This window comes from Myiozetetes cayanensis, unplaced genomic scaffold, assembly GCF_022539395.1.
Source record: "Myiozetetes cayanensis isolate MyiCay16 unplaced genomic scaffold, myiCay2020 scf5-8, whole genome shotgun sequence".
Taxonomy (NCBI): Eukaryota; Metazoa; Chordata; class Aves; order Passeriformes; family Tyrannidae; genus Myiozetetes; species Myiozetetes cayanensis.
The window spans coordinates 95,173,895-95,190,154 of NW_026087742.1; the positions used below are offsets into that span (position 1 = coordinate 95,173,895).

A 16,260-nucleotide genomic window follows, 5' to 3' on the forward strand; every position below is an offset into this window, starting at 1 on the left:
TTCTATTAAATGTGCTCAGGAAATGTACAAAAAGTAACATCAGTTCAGTCTAACACAACTGCTGGTTTTATTTTCAGCTTTTACTTCTGACATGACCTTGTAAAAGAAATGTAACACACGCTGGGTCTCTCTTGGTTTATTTTATGCACCTCTGTTTTCTTAAATTCAGATGTGTTACTCCAAAAAGAAAAAGATCATGATCCAAAACAGGCTGTTCAGCCCTGAGTTTCTGTAAGGCAAAAGCTCCTGTAAAGTAAAACTTCTTATGCCAGGTGGAACCTAACAATTTATGGATATGAAAAATATTGAAATATGCATACAAAAATCACTATTTTATACATTTTATTAGGTTTACAGAATAGGTCTTTATAATTTGAATAAACCCTCAAAAAAAATCAAAATTCATTACCTAATACCACTGCAAGACTTTAAAAAAACCTGTTTCTAACACAGAATTAGTCCTCTTCTCCAGGTCAAATGATTGAAAAAGAAAATTCTTAAAAAACCTATCAGGTTTTATATAAATAATATACAAAGAAACTTACAAGTCTCAGGTCCCTCTGTCTTCAGCATTGAATTATGTGCACCCCCTCGTCAAGAATGGAAGAAACTAAAACTCTTGCCTGAACCAACTGAGAAACTATCTGAGGGTCTGACTGATAGGCAATTTGATCTCTTGAAGCTATTTAATAATTAGAATTTGATATCTTCCATTGGCATTCCAGTCTCAGAAGAGAAGACTTTAAAAATTTTACAATAACCAAAACCAGGATGGGAAAAGCACTGAAAATTTAAACGAGATGGGCATATGAACACACCAACTCACACATACACCCCCATCAATCTACTATACGGCCACAAAAAAGTTGCTGCTTTATTACACAAATTCCTAGAACAGAATTACACAGGAGACAGAGGCATAGCATTTTCATTGCATTACCTGGTTCAGTTACAGGGTGATGATACTGCCTTCATTCATATGATAATGTCACAATTATGCACTCATTCTGGAAATGGGAGAATTGAGTGACTACCCTCATTAACTTGAGGAAGTCTAAACCCACACCTTCAGTCTTTCAAGTTACAAACATTAGCTTTCAAGTAAGCCTGCGATGGCTATGAGGACTATGTGAAGCACTGTCAGTCCTAAACCAAAAGACTTTGCTCTGAGATTCTCACCCTTGGACTATGAGACAACACTAACGTTGCATTCCTATAAAGTACCAACTCCCCTGGACATGTATTTTCATTTTCAAGCAAACCTTATGCAGTTTGTAGGAGAATCATTTCATAAAATAAAAATGGTGACTGAAGATCATCTTTACTATGCTATCACATAATCAAATTTATCAACTTGATCTTCCCCTTAGGTTTTATTTCTTTGCTAGAAAGTGAACAACTTCACCAGCATGAGGGAAGAATGTCCTCTGGCTTTTGTTCCTGTGTTCCCTTCCTCCTAACTTAGTGGGCTTTAAGCTGCTAAGCACTGGCTTGAGCCCCTTATATTTAAGAAGTGAGAGAGCATGTCTCAGCAAGATAAGTCTCCACAAAACGTTATGAAGAATGGGATCACCAGAATCACTCGCTAGATCAGTGCTGTTAGAGCAACAAAGCTGAAGAAGAGGCTGGAGCACAAGTCTTATGAACAGTAGCTGAGGGACCTCAGATCATTTTGCCTGGAGAAAAGGCAGCTTAGGAGGGTACCTATTGCCCTCTACAACTACCTGAAACAAGGTTCTAGAGAGGTGAGGTCTCTTCTTCCAAGTAACAAGTGACAGGATGAGTAGAAATGGCCTCAAGTTGTACCAGGGGTTGTTTAGACTGGATATTAGAAAAAATTTCTTCACCAGAAGGGTTGTGGAACAGACAGCCCAGGGAAGTGGTGGAATTCACTGTAACAACATGCAGCCCAGGGAAGTGGTGGAATCGCCATCCCTGGAGGTATTTAAAAGACATGTGGATGTGGCAACTTAGGTACATGCTATGGTGGTGGACTTGGCAATGCTGGATTAATGGTTGGACTTGATGACCTTAGAGATCTTTTCCAATCTAAATGATTCTATGATCTTAGGCAACAATAACGAGGCAACCATTCCTATACTGCCTACCTGCCTTCCCTTCTCCTCAGTAAACACAGCTTAAAAGCCTGCTCAGAAGAGAGTCTGTGGCATATACTCTCCTTACTATCCTTCTTTATAATGAAGAGTGAAATTCATAACTTTCAAGTAACATAAGTACTGGGACCTGTGAATTATATCATATACTATGGACCCATAAAAGCTAAGCATAATATTACCATACAGAAGTCTCATTATGCTGTTTTCGGGTCAGTGCAGTAAGCACTGGAATTTAGGTCTAAGCAGTGAATTAAATGAAGGTAGAGCATGGACTCTGGCACTGTCACACCATATCACCTCCCAGCCAATGCACATGCATGAATATGGAATAGGACAGGACAGAGGTATTCCTCAACTGACAGTGGTTTTGGAGTTTTTTAGTAAGAAAGACTTGCAATATAGAGATGCAAACTCTGCTATGCTCTGTGTGCTCAGGGACAGAGAACAGGATCTGGACTGTTTTATTTACCAAGCAACATAACCACACAGGCAGAATCAAACATATCTTTCTTCCTCACCGATGGATGCCTGCAATCCAAGTTTAATTGTGCCTACTTTTATGTAATGTACATTTTTTGCTTGAATATGGACAGTGAGGAGGAAAAATAGAGGTTATGTTCCTCCAGAAAATTAATGAAACATGACTCATCTCACATCAGAGATATTGACAAACCTGTAATATGAGAAGATGTACACAACAACAACAGTAAAAGTGAGATTTATTTGTAAAACAACAATAAAATCTGGGTAAATATTAAGCAGAATCCAAAAACAGTATGTAGAAACCTAAGAAACAGACTTCTGAAATTCCACTACCTTGGAAATGCAAATTCTAAAACTGTTACACAAGCTAGCAAGAGGATATACTGCTAAGAAGAATTCCATACACATGCAAGCTTGAAAAACGTGTCTTGATGCCAGTTACTTGATTTTTGTGTTGTTTTTATTAATCATTATTTTTTCAACTTTATTTATTTGTTGCCAAAACATGTATGAGGAAAAGTAGAAAAGCTAGGCTTGGAAAAGAAATCACATGTTTGCAGGTAATTTGCTATTCAGTTAAAAATGTCCTCCATTTCCAATCCCACCCTCCCTAACGATAAAAATCAAATCATCTTCCATGGTCTTTTAAGAATTCCAAGAGAAATCTCACCATAATAAGTGAATGTTTTTCTCTTAGGTAAAAAAAATAAATTTCTTAAAATCATCTACATGACAGCCCCTGTCATCCTACTACATGCAGAACTTCAAAGCCATTTCACATTAAAATTAATTATAATTTCTTGCATCAAAGGTTTTTCAGAAATCTAACATAATATATTGTATTTGCTTTGTAGTGTGTAGAGCTGTATCTGAGTAGGAAAGGAAAGCCAACAACAAAGACAGAAATCGCTCTTTCTCATCCTGTTCATCCTTCCACTCCCATTATTGGAAAGTTTCCATCTTTGCCTAGCACCATGAAAAGGTACCTTCTCTGTTTTGGAAACAACACTAAAACTCATGTTTGTCTCACTAATTGTTTAGGAAAAAGTCAGATATTCTGTCTATACCAGACACATACACTACAGGCAGCAACTCCTCCTACTGCAACACAGATATTTTGCATTAAATATTAGTTGAAGTCAACCATTATGAAAACATCCTGCAGATTATGCTTAAAGAGACCAAGTCATTATCTTAGATTAGACAGCTAACCATCTGAACTGCGCTGTAGCAAGACGGTTCCTTCTTTCATCTCTTACCAATATATACAGAAATATCTCTATAGTCAGAAAGTTAAGAAACTTATAACTTTTCCATTTGTTTCATATATGAACCAAGTCTTCATGACTAAAATCACAAAGAACTTATTCTGCTAAAAGTTTCTTAACAGTTTTTGTCTGTTCTTGCATTAGTTCTGCTGATAGTTTATCAAAGATGATGTAGCATCCATTGTGAAGAAGTTCAGTATAAAGAGTTTCGATTAAACTTCAGGTATTTTCTTGCCTACCATTCAATTCATTTTATCCTCCCCTTTTTATTATTTTTGTCATTATTATTATTATTATTATTGTTATTCCCACAGCAATCTCTGTCTTATTTCGAAAACTGCTACTTGATATCTTCTTTGATGTAAAATTGTATCTCAGTGAACAAGTTTATTCATTTTCCACATTTTCACCTAATGCTAGCCTTTGCTAACATAGAACTGAAAGGTCTCTGGAAAAAGAGTATTCTGTTAGAAATACTGGGTTTATTTATTTGTAAAAAATATGTTTCCCATTTTTTGACTTTTTGGATGCAATGAGTACCATTTATGAATGACTTTCTAACAAGACACATGAAATATTATCATTATCATATTAACACATTTTTTAATTAGTCTTGTTCTCCCCTGCTTGAAAACATCTCCTCTTTTCCTCTTTTCCATGTTGCCTTCTCTGTCCCTTTCTAATTCTCAAATCTTTCTTCTAGAGCCGACACTACTAGCTTGTTCTTTTCTCCAAATCATAACTCCTTCCTATGACTCTTTTCTTCTCCCTGGTAATTTTTTTTTGCTTCCCTTTGTCTTTTCACATATATATATATACATATATATATATATGTATAGGTATATATGCAAGATATACAGGAAAAGTTTTATGCACATCAACTCAATCAATGTAAAATTGATTTTTATTTTGTAAAGGGAATTTATTTCATTTATTTTGTAAAGTCTTTCTGGTTTTCTGTCTTTATTTGTTTGTTTTTTTTTCCTTTTTGCCTTTGATCATATCCATATGGTATGATATTGCAGAAAAAAAATAACAGAAGACAATATGCAGTTGACAGGTTGACTAGGGAGGGCTGATCTATTTTTTCCTGCCCTCGGTCAACTGATTTAGGTCAGGATTGAGAAAAAATGTACCTTGTCACATGGCAGGAGTTACAGCTTCCTATGTGCTACTATTATATCATCTTAAGAAATCTCACTAATAAAACATAATACCAACCAAAAATACATACCACGAACTAATGCGGTCAATTAATAGGACAGATGGAGGTCAGGGCAGACAATTAAATCCCTTTGACAGAAGAGAAGATTATTCTACCTCATATTTGAGATATGTCAGTAATTCCTGTGTGATCTGACTTACACTTTTGTTCTTCAAAATAATTCCTTCCACGATGCCTTCTTTGGCATGAGAGAAAAAGATCCATCATCTAACAGTCTTGCAGGTGGGAAAGTGCACGTATGTTTCTTCTGCATTTTTCTTACTAATTCTTAGAACAAGCAAATAAAATGCCTTTTTGCTTTTGTTTAGGCAGCTGCTACTCTCCTTGAAGTCTGCCCCCCAAAAAGGATGATACAGCTATCACCTTGGCAAGTTTGCTAATCACTTCTTTTTTGGAATTTAATATTGCTTACCATTGGCATCAAAGATAACCATCTAGGAGTTCATTATTTCTTTGGCCTTGAATTTCAGTATATTTGTAACAATTACTTTTCCTAAATTCTTTCACCATGAAGGCTGTTTTTCTGGACATGAGATCTACACTGCTAATAATAAAAACTGTAAGTGTTGTTCCCATATACTGGCAATATAGATTACATATATTACATTTCAAACAAAAAAGTTCTCACTACCAGAAACTCTGAGTTATTTTTGTTCTGATTTTGCTGATTTCCAGAATATACACTTCAAATGATAAACCATAAACAACCAGAAGAAAAAACTGTTCACCTAAGAACTTAAATTAAATTCTTCATGGGACAATATTTCACAGAAAAAAAAAAAAACACAACACAAAAAAAACATAAACCACAACTCTGCATCAAATGAGTTCCATTTTGGTTTTAACTAAAGGTCATTTCAAAAAAACAAAAGATGTTTCAGTCCAGAACATCATAATCATGCAAAAGTTTCACTAAGTCTTTAACTCCCTTTTTTAAAAGTTAACTCATAACATACTGTCGTAATATTTAAATTTAAAAAGCTCAGAATCCAGTTGCACTAATATTATACTAATATTTAAAAGCACAGAAAATCCATGCTCCAAAAGACAAGGATGATGCCAAGAGAGTGACACACTAGTGTAATTGCTGTGATTGCTTTGTCCCAGCTCCAATTTTCAGTTTTCTTTATTAAACTCTTCTATTGAGAACACTTGCTTTGTACATTAATAAACTCAGATTGCTTAGTTTCTGTACTATCATAAAGATTTGTCTTTCAGATACATTCCCTTTATTGAATTCTGCTCTCAAATTAATATAGAGTTTATGCTGAATACATCAGATCTGAATTTCCTTTACCCTTATGAGGCTTATTAACTCAATGTTAGCACTTTTTAGTTTTGATGGCTTCAAATGGAAATAGATTCTAGTTTTGCCATTGTTTGAACTTTTTTATTGTAGCATCACATCATTCCACTCAACGAGTTCTATTTCACTAACACTTAATGAAAAATATAAACTAAAAACTATTTCAGTAGCCTTTAAAATATCTAATTCAATTTCATTTGGTCCATCTTCCTTTAAGCAGAACTGTAGTAGCAACAGAAATGTTAAGTCTCTAATTAGTCATCACCTAACTTTTCAAGTGACTGACCACTGTTACATAAACTTGTAATATAACTGTCTGGGTTTTTTCCCTCCATTTTGATACTTCTATGTAATGAAATTGAAAGGGTCATATTGTTATTTTAAATGCACATAAGGAAAAATTGAATTACTCTTAAATGAAGATCACAGGATCATAGATTGGTTGAGGTTGGAATGGACCTCTGGAGGCCATCTGGTTCAACCCCTCTGCTTAAGGAAGGATGCTTACAAATGGTTGTCTAGGACCACGTCCAAACAATTTCTGAGTATCTCCAAGGAGGGAGACTCTACAGCCCCTCTGGACATCCAGTGCCAGTGCTCAGTTACTCTCACAGTAAAAATGTAGCTCCTGATGTTCAGACAAATAAAAAAAAAATTATATCTAACAATGTAACCCAGCTAGACTGCTATTTTCTTTAAAAGTAAATGTATTGTAAAGACTGGGACATATGCAATAAATACCATTTCTCACTCATGACTAGCATATCATAAACAGTAGAAAGAATATTCACATAAATATTTTCACTAATAGCTTTCACAATAGCCTTCCAATCAATTTGCTGAATATATACGTTATCTTCTTACAAGAATTCAGTATCAGGCACTTCTCAAAATCAAATGTCATTGAAGCAAACCAACCAACTACCATTCAAAAGAAAAATAAAAGAAATATAGTTCACCAAGGATAGCTTGCACTTTCAAAACAAAATGACACAGAAAAAATCTTTAGAAAAGTGAATTGTAGCTAAATTAAAGTTAGTTTATGATCAGTTTATGTTGCGATGGGATCTTAGTTAGCATGCACAGCAAAACAGAAAAATTTCTTTAGAAGACTGATTTAGAGGTTTCCAAATTTTAATAATTATCCTAATAGATCTTTATACTTCTGCCAAAAGTCTTGACTTTTGTTTGGGGATTTTTCAAAATTCTCTAAAACCAACGGAAACAATGTATTTAGATCAGGATAACATGAATTCCATATGTAATATAATAATAATGGCCAGTCTTCACGAGTGAAGATCCGGGGAAGGTCTTTACACCTTCCAGCCTGCGCATTGGATTTTTTAGGTGAGACACAGTGTGCGCGGAACTGAGCCCACCCTTTAATCCTAAGGTTCATCTGCCGGGGCCAAGCGAGCTTGGACGGTGGCAGCGAGGTCCTTAGGACGTAGGTGGGTTGCCTTTAAGGGCTAACGAGCCCCACCTGCCCGGGAGTGGCCCTGACCGGGAATCGAACCCGGGTCTCGGCGGTGATAGTGCCGCGCCTTTACCACTAGACCACCAGGGGCTCCAATTCCATATGTACAGACAACTTAACCCCCCCGCCCCAAAGAATTTTGTCAGTGTGCATGCATCCACCTTGCAAAAAGCACTCCAGTGTAAAAGGAGAGAAATGATACTACAGGAGTCTGGATAGTAGTCAGCTTCAGGAAAGCAAATCTGAACATGGAGATAACTTTTGCTTTAAAAAAACCCACAACTCTCTTTTATTCCTTGAATTAGTAATCTATAAATACAGTGCCAGCACAAGTTTTATGGTGCACTGTGAAAATAAGTGGTAATTGAAACTGGAAATCAGCTATAGTAATTAGTTTCTGTTATACCACCCACTACAAAGTAGATGTGCTTCATTTATCTACTGATGTGTTATATCTGGGGGCTCTTTCCATCCTTTTCTTCCTTTTATATTTGAAGTTATTCTATGTGTATGTGTATATTTTTTGGAAGGATGCATAAAAAACAGAGAGCTTTTAAAGCTTTACCCAAAGCTTTGTATATTTTAGTCTGAAAGTATTATTAAATCAGAAGTAGCTTTAATGAAAGAAGAGAATTCCAATTACTGAAACATTTTAGTAATATGTCATAGTTAAGACAAAATTATGCTCTTTGTAAGGACTGTTGCACTATAACTTTACAGGTAAAAGATATTAATCTCAAAAGCTGTCCACAAACAGTTAAAACATGTATCTTTTAGTTTAGCCTCCTATTTTAGTGACATTATATAAGTAAGAATAGACTGCAACTCAGAGTATCAGTTAGATTGCTCGTTATTCATAGCTAATTTTCAAGGATTTGCATCTCATCTTTAGGAATCAAATTCATGACACGTCTACCCATAAGAGAAGTCACAGTGATATGACACAGCATAGAAAATACCACCTACATACCTTCAAAGCAAAGCAAAAAGCCTCAAATGTTAGAAGCAACACAATTTTTCAGTACCATTAACTCCACTGACTGCAAACTACATTAGAATTAAGAGTGTGATTTAGTTCCAGATACAAGAGTTTTGTTTCCATCACAGAGAGCCAAATCACAGTTTTAATAGAGATTTGGTCGCAGATTATTAATTTCTTATGCCAACAAAAAATTCAGCTTTTTAAGGTTATATATAAAGTACCAAATTTTGTCAGTTACTTCCTGGAGTCATATTAAAAAATAAAAATTTAAGCTGGTTTTCTAACATTCTGTGAATAGTTGTGTAAGCTTTAAATCCATGTTCATGCAGTGAGGGCAGATGAGCAAATATCCATCACTGTTAATACAGCTGCAACCAGGTGAAAAAGGGAACAGTACTAGTTCATACCTCTCCAGGATTAGAGCCCATAATGCCTGAAAACTGACAGAATATGATTTTGCTTAACCTGAGTAGTTTCACCTACACTCATTTATTTCTAAGCTTTTTTTCAAGTTGAGGATAACAGCATTACCATATTTGTATTATGTTCCCTTTCTCTGTCTTTTTCCTTGGAAAGAAAAACGGAATGCAAAGCAGTATATATGAAAGATATTCTTTGATAAAGAACCTGGTATAAAAGAGTGTTTTAGATACTTTTAGATATATCCATACTTTTTTAAAAATACTTTAAGCTTCCATATTTAAGACTCAATAGAAAAACACTGCATATATAGATAGATAAATGTTTATTGTGCACAATGTCAATAGATAATAAAAAAAAAACCAAACTCTAAGAAATGCTGTACAATACCAGCTATCTGGGTCTAAATTGGCATACAATTAAAGTTGAATGTATTTTATATTCATATATACAAACAAACACATTTACCTTTGGAATCAAATAGTGATTTTCAGTTCTAAGTAATTTCTACAAGCAGTTTGGCTTCCTGTTGGCAAAAGCATTTTATTTTTTTCTTTTGAAAAAGAAATAAATACGCCATCATCTTCCCTAGTCACTCAACAGCTGTATCAATTTGTTTTCAGGGCAGTGATTAGCCTAATTGTGGTGGATTACTTGCATTTGGCACAAAATAAAAATAATTTATTATTTTAGCAGATGTGACATAGAATGTATGGGATATCCAGGCCCTCTGGAGCAATGCTGGAAGTTTTAGTCCTAAAACACTACTATAAGACTATTGTTAAGAACCAAAATCTGTCCCAAAGAACCATAAACCTTAATTCTTCTGATATGCTGTTAGATGAACAACCTCATACCATGGCTAGTGCACATATCCATGATATTAGCTGAAAATAGCCACACTGAGGGAATTATTCAAAAAGGTTTCAGTGTGATATAATTTCTTCAAAAATCAGAAAAAAACCCATGATGTGATTTCATCATTACTGATTTTTCACCTGTTTTATCTCCAAATTCCAGTTCCAATGCTGAGGTGCCTGTAGTGCTGCCTATAGTGCTGTAAGATTGTTAAAATAATCAGCTATGTATGTACGCATCTTTATACTCTTTCATGTTTTATAAGCATACATAGATAATCACTGTATGATATCAGACAGAAATATCATAAAATTATAAAATAGTTTGGGTTGGAAGGGACCTTACAGACTATCTAGTTCCAGCCTCTGGCAGATGTGCCGCTAGATCAGGTTGCTCAAAACCATCTAACCAGGTGTTGAACGCAGCAACAATTGCTCTGGCAGCCTGTTCTGCTGCCTCACCACCCTCACAACAAAGGACTTAATCCTTACAGCCACTCTAAATCCTTATTTTATCAGTTTAAAGCCATTCCTCCTTGTTCCCTGTTACTGCACACCCTGATAAAAATTCTCTCTCCACATTTCTTATCAGCCCTTTTTATATACTGAAAGGCTGCAGTAAGGTCTCATGAGCACCTTTTATTCTCCAGGTTGAACTACTCCAACTGTCTCAGCCTGTCTTCACAGGGGAGGTGCTCCTCTGAAGGTGCTCTGATCATCTTGGTGCTCCTCTGGACCTGCTCTAACATGTCCATGTCTTTCTTGTACTGGAGACCCCAGAGCTGGATCAAATACTCCAGGTGGGGTTTCACTGGAGTAGAGTGAGGGGTCAGAATCACCTCCCTCAACCTGCTGGCCATGCTGCTTTTGATACCGTCCAGGATACAGTTGGTTTTCTGGGCTGCAATTGCATGCTGCTGACTCATAATCAGTTTTTCATCCACCAGTATCCCTAAGTCCTTTTCCACAAGGCTACTTTCAATCCATTCACCATCTGCTGATATTGGGGATTGCCATGACACAGGTGCAAGACCTTATATTGGCCTTGCTGAACTTCAAGAAGTTTTCATGGACTCATTCCTCCAGCCTGTTGAGGTCCCCCTGGGATGGTATTCCTTCCCTCAAGTGAATCAATTTCATGGCTCATCTTGATGTCATCCACATACTTGATGATGCTGCACTCAATCCCATTGCCTATGCCACTTATTAGCATTGTCCCACCAGTATGGACCCTGGAGAGACATCGTTCATTACTGGTTTCCACCAGTAACCAATGCAGCCCTTGGCTTCATAACCTATATTACAACCTGTACAAAAAGGATTGCACAATATAGTCATTTGCTTTAGAAGCTGGAGCTGATGATATCAGAGACCATTTTCGGTCAGTTATTTCTAAAACAAACTTGAATTTAAGGGTGCAGAGCTCAAACTAAGCCATGGGAATGCCAGGAGGACACAAGATTTTCCTGTTCTACAGAGTTATTCCTTTTATATAAAAATGAAGGAAGGTAGCCGCTGAACAGCAGGTAAAGGGATGTTTATTAAGACATGTAGATGGTCTTCCCTTCCCATCAACTGAGTTGTCAAAAAACACAAACAAATCACAGTCTTGTGATTAATAATGCGGATGCAGTATGTTTTGAACCTTAACAGGATGAGGACAACTGTTTACCAGTAATTAATTTACACTGAAACCTTGTGCTCAAAACCATTACTGTTCTATAAAAAACTGAGCTGTTTTGAACTTTTTTTAAGAGTTTAAAGTTCCCTGTAGAAACAGATATAATTGATAATAATAACTGCTACCTGTTGTTTCGTACTGCAGATTTAAATATGAGTCACAGTGATAAAACATTTTCAAGTTCAAACACTGAGATAGTAAAATTTGCACTCTAGTTCTTTGAATTGAACATGACTGAACTTCAAAAAATACCTGTAATCAATCAAATGGACTATCTATGCAAAACAGTATGATTATTTCCTATTTCATTTTTTCTTATTACTCATGATGTTATGATTCAGTGAACTCCCACTATCCATGCAGTCTGTGTAATGCTGAAATTACACAATTCTAACCATTCTTTTTTATAGTTGTACAATACTTTCTGTAATATTATGTTCAAATTAATTTTCTACAAAATCAATTGTATCTATGTAAATGTTACTTAGATAAGAATAGCTTATGTTTCTTAAAGATTTAAGACAATCATGACTCCTACTTTTATAAAATTATTTAACTGGTTCCCAAAAGCTTTTAGGTAGAAGTGTTAAAATTACTCATTACCTTGCTATTTGAGAGTAAATTTAATGAATTGGAAGTTGTGGTGTTTGTTATTTCATATTTGAGTAACGTTTTCAGATGCTTCATATTTCCATTTCTCACTTGGTTTCTTCAGAAACTCACATACCGATGGAGATCATTACATTTTACCTGCTTTTAGGTACTTTAGGTCAGTCATACTATAAGAGATAACTAAATATTGAAATAAAAAATGAATGGATACATCACTTTGATGTCAAATGGAAGCAAGAAATCATTTATATTCATTAAAGAATCCAAATGTTTTGATTCCACTACTCACAGAAGTTCTCCACCTTTAATGGAAAACACACCACAGTATCAGTGATGTGATGGATTTGTTAAGATTAGATTTCCCAGTAACATCTCAGAGCAAAACAGATGATGTAACTTCACTTATTTTTTCTATATTAACTGAGTCACAGTTAACTGCAATGGATTTAGGACTCCCTGGAAACAAATTTATAGATGCATAAAGAGTTATGGAACATCTTGCAAACAAATCTAGGCAAAATCTTATTAAAGACTGGTTAAATTTCCAAACACTAAGTGTTAAACTCAATTTACACTACTAAAATTTCTTGAAGAAGGATCAGTTTCCAATTTGGAAACCTAATGAAAAGTTGAGATCAGCCTCAATTAATTAACATGACCAGACAATCAGTTCTGAGATGTTCAGCTGATAATTTCATTAATTGCTCGTGCTTATCAATTATTTCTCACTATGGAAAACACACCCTCTATCTTTAGAAAAGGAAGAATTTAAAACTGAGTTCCTCTCTTCCTTTCTTCTGTTTCAAAATTAAGAGAATTGGTAGGAAAAATGTACACTATAATGGCAGCAGAGCCTATATATCATAGTACAGGTCTTAGGAGCCTTAATTGATGGATTTCCAAGCTAAAATTGTGTTAATGTTTCATCAAGACAGAAAAAATGTGGACAGCATTTTTCTTCCACCTAAGAGTGTAAAATACAATGAGAGCCTTAAAGAAAACTGGAGGATTTGAAGGAGCTGCTTAACCAGAGGTTGGACTGCTCAGCTGAGCACACTTCCATTTACAGCCATAAACCCTGACAGGAGGAAAGCAAAGATCTTGATCAATAACACTGAACCTGAAGGAAAAGTAGGATGAGGAGAGCTGACAGGTCTATGAATGAGGGTTATATTATGCTCTGATTTTCCTCAGAGAATTAAGAGTTGATCTGTTTCCTGAAACTCTCCAGACTAGAAATGGAATGATTTCTTCCTGCCTTCTAATATGAAGGCTTTATTTTTCCTTCACATTTGTTATCCTAAATGATACAAGACAGAAGGCTTGATCAGAGTCTGAGAACATGATCAAGAATCTGACAGTATGTGGCTACATCAAAGAAATGACACAGCACTTCACAGACTACCACAGGGCTCCATCTGCACATTCAGCTGTCAGGTTGGGATTCTAGAATGAAATCCCACCATTTAAACTCACGCTTCTGACGTAAGATCAAAATCTGAGGACAAACCATGGGCCATTTTTTTGCTTTAGTTTTTACTACTATATTGTGCATTACCAGAAAGCCCTTTAGGCATATTCCAAACATAATGTTTTCTCTTCTTGAGAAAGATCATTGGTTTATGTTGAAGATTTTTATCTGGTATTCTGGATGAGAATGAAAGTAAGTAAGAAGTAAAAGTGTTCAAGATGTAGGGATTTCTTTCTGTATTTCTCTTAAATATAAAAGTTCAACACACCAAAAGTCACAGTTACAATCTGTTCAAGCTACCGTATCTTGTTATTTTTTAGAATCAACACTGATAATTATACACATGCTCTCAGTTCTCCTATTCAGCCAAATGTATCCTAAACGTCTGCTGCAAATACAACTTCAAAATTAGTTTGGCTTGGATTATACACTTCCCTGAAAGCCTTCAGATCACTTTCTATTTGTCTCCTGAAAGAATTCTCATAATACAACCTTTTTTCAGACAAAATTTGAAATTAACATGTTTTCACATTTCTGTTGTGTATCTTTGAGTACCTTGGGAGTGGCAGTTGAATAGAAATGTCTGTGGCTACTTATATTTCAGGAAATTAGCAAGCAGAGAAGCTGAAATAAATTTGATGCTGATTTATAACTTCATTTTCTACTCTCCTGTTGTTTGTTACTTGTTTGTTTTTTTAATGTATAGTCCAATTATCACTTCACATGAACAACAAAATTTTCAAAAGGCACAGCTGGCTTCTGATGTCCACTAACTTGCAGTGTGATTTAAAAGCCAGACATCAAGAGGCTCCATCTCACTTTTCTGTTTTAATGTTATTCATTTTCCTTTCTTCTCCTTCTCTCTGGCTTTTCTTCTCTGTGTTAGGAAGAATAAACACAATGCTGAGGAAATAGAGAAAACTAAAATCACACTATCCTTCATTTTCCCCTTCACACTCCTCTCCCCAGCTTCCGTGGTCTACTGCATGTATTGTGATAGATCTAGAGATGAGATTTTCCCTTCCTGGAACATGGCTGTGGCTTATTCTAGTGCAAGACAATGTAAATCTACCAAAATTTGTTAGTTCCAAAGAAATTAAGTGATTATTTCATCTTTGTACTCTTCAGCTTTGTACTCTTGATATCCACCTTGTATTCTCTATACCAGGTGCTTGCCTTTTTCCCTGAAAAAAATGTCCGTTCTCTGAAGTAGAGTCAGTAATTGAATTCTATGTATGGCATTCATGCACATTGTACTACTCGCTATACTAACCCCTAAGAATTCAGCTATTATCACAATCACTGTGGATGCTAAACTATTAAACAGGTTCCTGTTCATGAATTATTTTTTATTCAATTACATTTAAATTGCTACAAATTGGAATAAACATGGTTCAGTGATGCAAAAGTCACAGGAGTTTTCAAAGCTGTTATTTTCTTTGTCTGAATTTTACACTTCGCATAATGGTACCCTTGATTCTCATAACTAACCTGTCATACTTTGAATTAGTGCTTATTCACAACTTTATTATTGCATCAGATCTATTACTATTCCTTCTCCTTGAATTTAGGACCCAGTGTTAATATGAAATTAAAACGTCATTGCACTACAGCTAGGGCAACGATTGCAGAAGAAGTCACATCTGTTTTGAAGTTCCTGGATAATATAAAGTGAGAAGGAAGAATGTGCATCAGAGAAACTCTTCTGGTCATTCCCTTCTCATTAATCAGTATGTCAGGCACAGCATGAATGAATGGTAATTAGATTAAGGCGTTTTATAAATAGACTATATTCTATGCAGAGATTTCTAAATTAAACCCTGGTCATATATTTCATATTGATATAATAAGAATGTTTATACATATGTGTGTGTGTGTATATACATATACACGTATGCATATAACTATGTGTGTGTGCTATATATATATTTAAATATGTTATTTCATATTTTGCTAACAAAATGAAAGGAAAAAATAGATCTTTAGGGTAACAATATGAAAAAACAACCAAGCCCCTTTTAATGCAGCCCATAAGAACTTAAAAACACAACTTTGTTTTGCAAATTGGAGACTGTCAGCTCTATCTGTAACAGTGTGGCCTGGAAACCTCAAACCTTACAGAGCAGCAGTGGCACAATAGCCAGGTTTAATCCCATGTTGTCTTTTAACCACAAACTATTTGGTATTATTCAATACTTACAAAACTGAAAGATAATAATTCATGCTTATCATAAATAAGCACATAAAGAGTACTACTGTTGAGAGTGCAGCGTATTCCACGTCCTATAGTATGAACACATGACAAACAAACATTTTAACTGGATGTGTATGTTGCAAAGATATATTTCAAACACATTTAAA

At 35.2% G+C, this 16,260-nt stretch overlaps 1 protein-coding gene across 3 annotated transcripts in view; it reads right to left on the bottom strand.

Moving 5' to 3' along the window:
* The window catches only part of NLGN4X (neuroligin 4 X-linked), a 171,883-nt gene that overhangs the window by 127,360 nt on the left and 28,263 nt on the right, over positions 1–16,260 (bottom strand). The window lies entirely within an intron of this gene.